This window comes from Aegilops tauschii, chromosome 1 (assembly GCF_002575655.3).
Source record: "Aegilops tauschii subsp. strangulata cultivar AL8/78 chromosome 1, Aet v6.0, whole genome shotgun sequence".
NCBI classification, from domain to species: domain Eukaryota; kingdom Viridiplantae; phylum Streptophyta; class Magnoliopsida; order Poales; family Poaceae; genus Aegilops; species Aegilops tauschii.
In genome coordinates this window covers 360,181,120-360,190,363 of record NC_053035.3, presented here as the reverse complement: position 1 = coordinate 360,190,363, position 9,244 = coordinate 360,181,120, and positions in this window count along the sequence as shown.

The window sequence follows — 9,244 nt, the reverse complement described above, 5'->3', positions numbered from 1 at the left end:
GCTATGTCTCACTCAACTGAGATTTAAGAGAGAAAAAAGAAAATCTGAAAGCACGGATCTTGATGTAAGATCCGACGGACCTATATAGCATCTACTGCGAGTTATAGCAAGACTGATGTATATATGAGGACGATTATTATTTTTTTGATCAAAGAAGGGCTTGCCCCTTCCGATTTTCATTACTGAAAACCACCACAATTCACAAGAAGTTCAGCACAACTCCAGCCTAACACGAAGGACTAAAAGCTACCAGATTGAAATCGCAACATCCCAAGAGGCCAACAAAGGTCAAACATCCGCGCTAGAACCCAACATTTCACAACCGACGACCCAATCCACATCCTAAACCGATTATTACATCAAAAGAAACCAGGAAAGTATTACAAAGCTTTACCGTCACATATTTTATACTATTTCAAGGTGCATTAAATCAACACATGCAAGTATCAAAGGAGAGTCATGGCATGCATGCATGCGTTGTAATTAATGCATCGGTAAACGCAAATTATTGAAATATATCGAGTGCAGTGCTTTGATGTGTCGCGTCAACTCATACATCAACGAGAAGTTTGATTATCCTCTCCCTCGCGGACTTAACTGCACCTGCCTTTGGCTATATGACAGGTTGGCCACACACCTGCCGGGCCCACCTGTCATACACGCAAAGGCAGGAGCGTCCCTCCCTCGCCCATGAGCGTGGTGGCTGGCAAGACTAGGAGAAGCTTTCGCTACACGCTCTCCCTCCCGCACGCGGTGGACATGCAGCAGTTCAATCGGTGTCAGATGGCCAGAAGCGTACTGTAGTACTCCTCCAGTGTAGTAGTACTCCATCATTGTTCGACTTCCCGAAGAGGCGAAGAGCTAAGCGCAGCCCGAACGCTCGTGTGGCAGTTTCATGTGTAGAGTAGTCTAGGATAGCGTGTACCGTGCCTGTAAGCTTAAAATCGTTGGGGTCGGCTCCATGCTATGTGGCCGTCTCGAAGTTTTTTAAAAAACAATTAAAATAGTCTTCTGGCCCTACCTGACACCCTGGTGATTGTAGTTTGCACGCTCATCTGGTCAAGACAGGAATATATATTTTAATTTGTTTTTTTCGAAAAGGGGGGACTCCCCGGCCTCTGCATCAGAACAATGCATACGGCCACATATATTTTAATTTGTGGTGGGTAAATGTTAGAGGTTGCAGCAAATATATTGTACACTGCGGGTCTTTCAGCCAAGTTTAGAGGCAAGCATGTGGGGCCAGTGCTATGATGTGTCGCGTCAACTCGTACAACGAGGAGAAGCTTGATTTTACTACACGCCTTCTCCCTCACCCATGCGCGCGGTTGCTCGCAAACGAGGACAGGCTTTTGCTTAGTACTCCCTCCATTCCCTTATACAAGGCCACTATGAAAAATACATTTTACATCTATACAAGGCCACTAACAGCAATCGAGGTAAAAGTTAATGATGTTTTCTCGTAGTAGCAACTTGTCTAACACTTGCATGCATGTAGTCATAATGACACTATGCTACTTTCTTCTCATTCCTTCCTTGCATGCATGTGGGCGCATTAATGATCCCGGTTAACAAGAAGAAAAGTTGGATTACAAAGCGGTTATTAAATTTTACCTTGGTACCTGTAATCTAAGTTTGTGGCCTTGTATAAGGGAATGGAGGGAGTAGTACTTCTACAACAAGCTATCCGTCCCGCTCGCGGTGGACGGACATGCAGCAGTGGATTCGACACTGTAGAAGCAGCAGCAGTAACATCATTGTTCGTCTTCTCGAAGAGGCGAAGAGCCGAGCGCAAACCGAACGTTGCAGTTGCGAACATTGGAGCATGCATATAGCCAGGCTCTTGCATGAGACAAAATTGCTATGTGAGCCCACTATTGTACTAGTACGTACAACTACTTGCTAGTATAGCCCTGTAAACCAGAAAGGAGTAATTGCCCTTCTAGAGATTTCAACAAGTGACTAGACTACACCGAGACGGAGTACATATGGAGCAAAATGAGTGAATCTGCACCGTAAATAAATACGAACTAGTTCTATCGTTTTCCTCTCCGAGGTGCACAATATTGAGTATACTGACTAGTCTCTTTTTGACACGCATTTACGTTTTTTTACACAGTACAGACGCAAGCGCTCATATACACGCGAATACACTCACCCCTATGAACGCACACACGCACGACACTATCATCTTGAATTTACAAAGTCACCATAGACACCTCGTCGTCGACGGGTCCATAGGTGCTTGAATGCCAAGGAGGGAGAGGGTAGCGGTTCCCGAGACGTTGAATGGTCAATGATGCATCCTCAATTACATGCAGAGGGAATTAATTGGAGAAGCAGAATAGAGCCAGCAAGATGTGAATGCAACAGAGTTTGGACTCTCATATAATAAAGGCGCCCCACCACCCCAATCCATCTACTCCCAAGTCTCTGTGCAACACTGCTCACTCCAATCCAAGACCAAGTGACCAGAAGCCACAAGCACCTATGGAGGCGATGGACGCGAGCGGCAGTCGGTTGTGCCAAATCATCCAAGGCGTCGGCCTGCGGCCCCGCACCGCGCAGCGTTTCCAGACGGTGTTGGCGACCGCAGGCATCGTTGCCCTTGTCGACGCCGGCTTCCCCTCTCGCATGGACGACATGATGGTCAACTCCATCCGCAAGTTCACCGCCGTCAAGAAGCGCGCGGACGACCTTGCCGTACTACTCCAGCCCGCGCGCCCAGGATCCTCATTGCCTGCCACCCTCATCGGCCTCCATGGTGACGAACTCTTTCAAGCCCTGGTGGCCCTGCAGGTGCCGGAGGTCGCGACGAAGAATGTGCACCTCGAGACCGCGCTCGCCGCGAAGCGCCTCGCCATGCGAGAAACCGTCGACCTGCACATCCACGTCTACGAGGAAATCGTCTACATAGGCCACTACAAGGCAAGCGAGGACAGAAAGACGTTGGCCTTCTTCCAGCGGCTGGAATCTTTGGACGCCATTGTTCAGAAGCACGTCGACCTGGCCACGAAAGACGCTGCTACTTAGGCGTCGTTCCGTGGGCCGACGCCCTAAGTCAAGGAGGTGGACGTCGTCGATGGATGCATCTCTTCTTGCCTCCTGTAACCAGCACTGCATCACCTCGTGGCATTAATGTTTTATTAGTATAGTACTCCCTCCTTCCCAAATATAAGTCTTTCTAAAGATTCCAGCAAGTGACTACTACATACGGAGCAAAATGAGTGAATCTACACTCTAAACTATGTCTACATACATCTGTATGTTGTATTCCATTTGAAATAGTATCTAAAAAGGCTTATATTTATGAATGGAGGGAGTATATGGCATTTTTATTCCAGTCGTAACGTTTTCACTGTGAGGTGGGGCCGCAGTTGAGCAAACCCACCCCGCCCACCGGGCGTCGGCTGAGTTTAGAATTAGAAGAGAGAAATGAGGGAGGAGAGCTAGCTGTAGCACGGACGCTGTTGTCAGATGGGACTCGTGTTTATAGAATAGGAGTACTGAGCACTCGTGCCTCTTTTTTTTGAGGGAAAAATTAGTCATATGTCTAGTACCACTAGTTGGGTGCGTGCGACCTATAGTTGTCATCACTTTAGGTCTCCTTTTCGAACCGCGGCTACGCTTCACAGTACATATTATTTCACGCATTTATCCTCCTATATGTACTCCTAGGCTATTTCCATGTGCTCCCATTCGCCGACATGTGGGACATTGAGCATCTGGGTCGTAGTGCATGCATGACTCGGAGCATATGCCGGGGTACTTTACATTTCGGACCTCACGAATTACATGCAAACCCCCCGCAGAAGAATAAATAAATGAATCAATTACTACATGAAACCGGATTATTTTCATGGAAACCGGAGGACGTTCATTAAATTTTGGACACAACACATTTATAAAAAATGACCGGACCGAAACCAGTCTAAGGGCCTCTTTGATTTTTCCCGCAAAAAAGGGCCTCTTTGATTTTTCCCGCAAAAAAAGGGCCTCTTTGATTCGCAGGATACTGAAAACACAGGAATGGGGAAAGTATGATGGCGATGAACCGAGACGAGGAGAACTCTAACTCAGTTAGAGGTTAGAGTTAGATTCTAACCCTGAACTAACTCTAAACCAAAGAGGTGTATGGATGGCAGGGTTAGATTGACAATAAATGCTCTATCTCAATCATTTGACTACTTTGGACCCTGCTTCCTGCCGGATTTGGAGGGTGCTTGGATACGTTTTAGTTCCATGACTAAAAGTAGTGGGACTAAAGCTTGCTAGCCTCACCCATGCTTGGATCCAAATACTAAAGAGACTAAAATCAAGTTAATGAGCATTTATTATCCTCCAAACCCTCAAATCCATAACTCGCCCGTGTTAAAGGAGAGGAGTTAAATGAGGAGAGAGAGGACTAATCCACATTTTAGTAGGGGTACCCCTGACTAAAATTTTTTAGTCTCAAGACTAGTTTTAGCCCCTCTTTAGTCAGGGGTGCTTGGAACTTTAGCCTCTTAAAGAGACTATTTTTGGTCAGACTAAAATAAGTCCCTTGGATCCAAGCACCCTCTTGGTGTGGCCGGCTCTTCTGTGGCCTCCTCCCGCTCACAATTGACATAAACGAACCATCTATACAAATCAAGCATGCAAAACATGATAATTTTTACTTTGTCCATACAAATGAGATATCCCACTTAAACATACAAGTCGTCAATCAAGATTCACAAAATAAAAAAACACTTCATGAAACAAAGAATGAGCTAACTCATCACGGAAGTCATTCACGATAGGGAGGGAGCCCGGAGCCCCTCACGCACCGAGGGAGGAGCTTGCCATCGTCGCTCTGGAGGAAGGCTCTGTAGAGCCCAAGCCCCGGGAACCCCTCCGACGCCGGCCCTTGTGAGTTGAGGTCGACACCGGCATGGGTAGCAGGGCCGCTTGCTGCCGACTGGGAACTTAATCTTTGGGCCTCTAGAAATAATGCAAGCCTGTAACTAAAATACCTAGAAAGGTGAACTGAATCTTTGGGCCTCTAGAAATAATGCAAGCCTGAAACTGAAATACCTAGAAAGGTGAACTGAATCTTTGGGCCTCTAGAAATAATGCAAGCCTGAAAGTGAAATACCTAGAAAGGTGAACTGAATCTTTGGGCCTCTAGAAATAATGCAAGCCTGAAACTGAAATACCTAGAAAGGTGAACTGAATCTTTGGGCCTCTAGAAATAATGCAAGCCTGAAATTGAAATACCTAGAAAGATGAACTGAATCTTTGGGCCTCTAGAAATAATGCAAGCCTGAAATTGAAATACCTAGAAAGGTGACCTGAATCTTTGGGCCTCTAGAAAGATTTATTACCTCCTCAAGCAGCATCAAACAATTCCATGCGTGCACCACAAATCTATACCAAGTTTGATCAGGATCTACTTTTCCAAATCAGAATTAGTGCTAGAGCAAGCAAGATCAATGATATGGTCGTGAGACAGAGAAGGAACGAACAAACTCACCCCTCTCGCGACCTCCCTGGTAGATGCGCCGCCGCCGCGCACGACAGAGGGAGAAAAGCGACTGGTGAAGGGGGAGCGGGGCGACCTTCCAAGGCCGGAGGGAGAGGGCGGCCGGAGTAGGGCGGCGGAGGCCGGAAGGAGAGGGCGGCCGGAGGAGAGAGAGGGAGAGCGGCCCTATGGGGAACAGAGAGGAGTCGTGCGAGAGGGGGGAGCGATCTGGTGCGGGCAGGGGAGATTTTTTTAGTTCTCTTAGTGGGCCCGAGGATAACTAACCCAATTAGAACCTCTCCACCGGGCTAGTTTTTTTAGCTGGGTTAGAGCAAACTAGATCAAACTAACCCCTCTTGTTTCGATAATTTGAGGCTATTTCAACCCAAACTAGCTCTAACTCAGGGATCCAAACAAAGAGGAGTGTTACTGTACATGCTACAGTGTGGACCGTAGCACATTGTTTTTATGGCCATATCACCACATTGTTTTCTACTGCTGGTTCACTGGGCTACCGTGGTTCGCACTGCTGGTTCACTGGGCTGCCGTGGTTCGCACCCCTCCGACCTGAGTAGTACTCCATCTGTTCCTAAATATAAGTCTTCGTAGATATTTCACTGTGGACCACATACGGATGTATATAGATGCATTTTATGTGTAGATTCACTCATTTTTCTCCGTATGTGGTCCGTAGTGAAATCTCTCCAAAGACTTATATTTAGGAACGGAGGGAGTAGTATAGTACTAGTATATACCGCATCATTCTTTGCTCCTTCTTACTACTCCGACATGTGGGAGAGCCAGCATCCGGGTCGACGTATCATGCACCAGATTAGAGCGCGGAACGGAAGGGGGGCATCACCCCGGTCGGAGCGCCAGTAATTCATGACTATAGTGAGTGGTCATATCACAAGTCTTTCCAGCAGTAACGCGCCGTCAAATCGCACAGCCCCACTCGCTCACCCTCCTCGCCTCTCTGTCAAACCGCCTACCCGAAAACTGCCGCGCGTACTGCCCGGGAAAAGCCCCGCCCTCAACTTTTAACTACGTGAAAATAGTTCGAGCTTGTTCGTTCTATATAAATACAGTACTTACTGTATGTTTATTCACCCGTGGGGTTGTTCAATGAATGGAGGGGTGGGGATCACAAGTGAACAATACTGTAGTACTACTAGTAGTAAGTAGGAGTTGTACAGTAGTCACCTTAAATAGAGAGTTTCTTTTCTTTAATGCCACATACACAAATTGAAACGCTTGTTGTGGAGAGAAAAAAGATAATCAATCCACTATATATGGACGCAGGGGCCTGAGCGCTTGCTTTACTAGGGTTGCTCTCTTCATTCTCTCATCCTCTCCAGATATAAACAAGACAGCGGTAGCGATATTTTCTCTCTGCTCACCGCTGGTCACAGATCCGGCCGGATCCCTTCGGCCAGTGTGTGTAGAGGACTAAAAGGTGCATCATTCACGCGGTCATCGCCACCGAGGGAGGGCACCCACAGCTGCCGGAGGGGCCCGATCCTCTGCCCGTGTTGTTCTCTCCGACACAGCGCCGGCTCGGGAGGTCCTTCGACCCTTGTTCCTCCCTACCGTATTGTCCGCATATCCGACCTGCCGCCGTCGACATCCCGGTGACCCTCAGGTATAAGTTCTTCGAAAGCGGCCTTGCTCTACTGCCCTAGCTCCCCACGTGTCTGCATGTGCATCTTTTTCTACTCCCATCAGCTCTTCCAAAGCCACCTAAATTTTTAGTATTATTAGAGGTAAAGCTACTTCATGCATTCGAATCTAGGGCTTTGTTCAAACAACGAAGAAAGGGGGGAAAGTTGTAGCATGAATCTAGGACTTGATTCAAAGAGGAAATAATATGGTGAAAGTAGTAGAGACCGGATACCCAACCGGTCTCTTGGTTGAAAAGGGAAATAATGGGAAAACGCAGTACAAACTGGATAAGGAACAGATCTATTATTGGTTGAAAAAAGGATAGAAAGTGGCGGCTGGTGGACAAGTCAACAGAGTATGTCCAGGATTAGATTTGCTGCTATCACATAGTAAAAGGTCTCCAGGATTAGATTTTCTACCCTCACATAGTAAAAGGTCTCAGGATTAGATTTGCTGCCCTCACATAGTAAAAGGTCTCAGGATTAGATTTGCTGCCCTCACATAGTAAAAGGTCTCCAGGATTAGATTTGATGCCCTCACATAGTAAAAGGTCTCCAGGATTAGATTTGCTGCCCTCACATAGTAAAAGGTCTCCGGGATTAGATTTGCTGCCCTCACATTGTACAAGGTCTCCAGGATTAGGTTTGCTGCCCTCACATAGCATGAACAAACTCGGCATCACCACTTTATGCCTCCTTGTAGGTACATTGTGCTGATGCGTCCACTGTCGCATGTCCTTATACCAACCTTTTGTTGTTGTTAATGTAAGGGCGCATGTAAACTGAAGCGATCACACTGTTACCTTAGGGACATGTCTAACCAGTGTTATTGTTAATCTAATGCCTCCAGTGATAAGATGCAATTAAACTGTGTTACAAATGGCACTCCTGCTGTTTTCCCCAGTATGATAAGTAAGTTGCTCCTTTACGCTGCTGAGTGTCCTGGTGTCCCCACGGTCCCATGCCCTTAAACCAACTCTTTAGCTGCTGTTGATTTACTGTGTCTGGTAAACAAGCAATGCCACCATTAAAGTAATCCCATATTTGAGGAATCTCATTGTTGATCGTAATGCTTCTGGTAACATGAAGCATTGCTGACGTTTTAAAATTTCTACTGTCCTTGCGTGATTGCCATGAACATAATTAAGATGCTTCTTTTCATTTTGTATATGTTTCGTATATTCTTATTGACCAGCAACTGTTTACTTTCTATCTTTTTGTGCAGATAGGGATATCCATTTCACCTTGTTGCTACTGTGACCTTTTGGTGAACTGCACAAAACACTTTTTTGGAATGAGTGTCTTGTGCAGTTCAACTAAAATGTCACGTGGGCAACATCTCTCAATTTTGGTGGAACTGCACAAAATGGTGATTGGAGTTTCCAAAATCTCCGTCAAGTTCTGCTGGTAATCTCGTGCAACATTTTATTAGCCTTTGCAAGATGGAGCCGTCACTGTCACCACAATGGCACTTTATTTTAGTGGAACTACACAAAAGGATAATAAAATTATAGTTGCACCTTACATGAGCCGGACAGCCAACCTTAACGTTCCTCAATTTTAGTGCAACTACTAAAGAAGAACCTGCCAGCTCACAAGAGCAAGTACTTCTTGCTAGCTGAATGATTCAATCTTTGCTTCATTTCAGGTGAACTGCAGAAAAAGGCGCATGAATTTAATCATGGAACTCCAGGTAGACCTCATCCAAGTAGAGCTGGAGGTTGAGTTCAAGGAAGCTGCTATTAAAGTGAAATCATGCTCTCCTGTCTCCTTGTTTGTGCTGTGCAAACATGCTGTGCAAACAAGAATACTCAACTAGAGATGTTGTGACGGTCAAGAGCATTCGCCAAGTTCTTTGATTGTATGACATGGCTAGCCAAGATGGATTTAATCCCGATATTCACTTTATCAAAAGGCTCTAATGGGTTGGTTCTGAATCTTGCAAGCTGGGAATCAGTGAGATGTGTAGGCATCTTTGTTGTACTTATTATTTGAATCTTATTTGTTGGTTCTGAATCTTGCAAGCTGGGAATCAATGAGATGTGTAGGCATCTTTGTTGTACTTATTATTTGGATCTTATTTGTTGGTTCTGAATCTTGC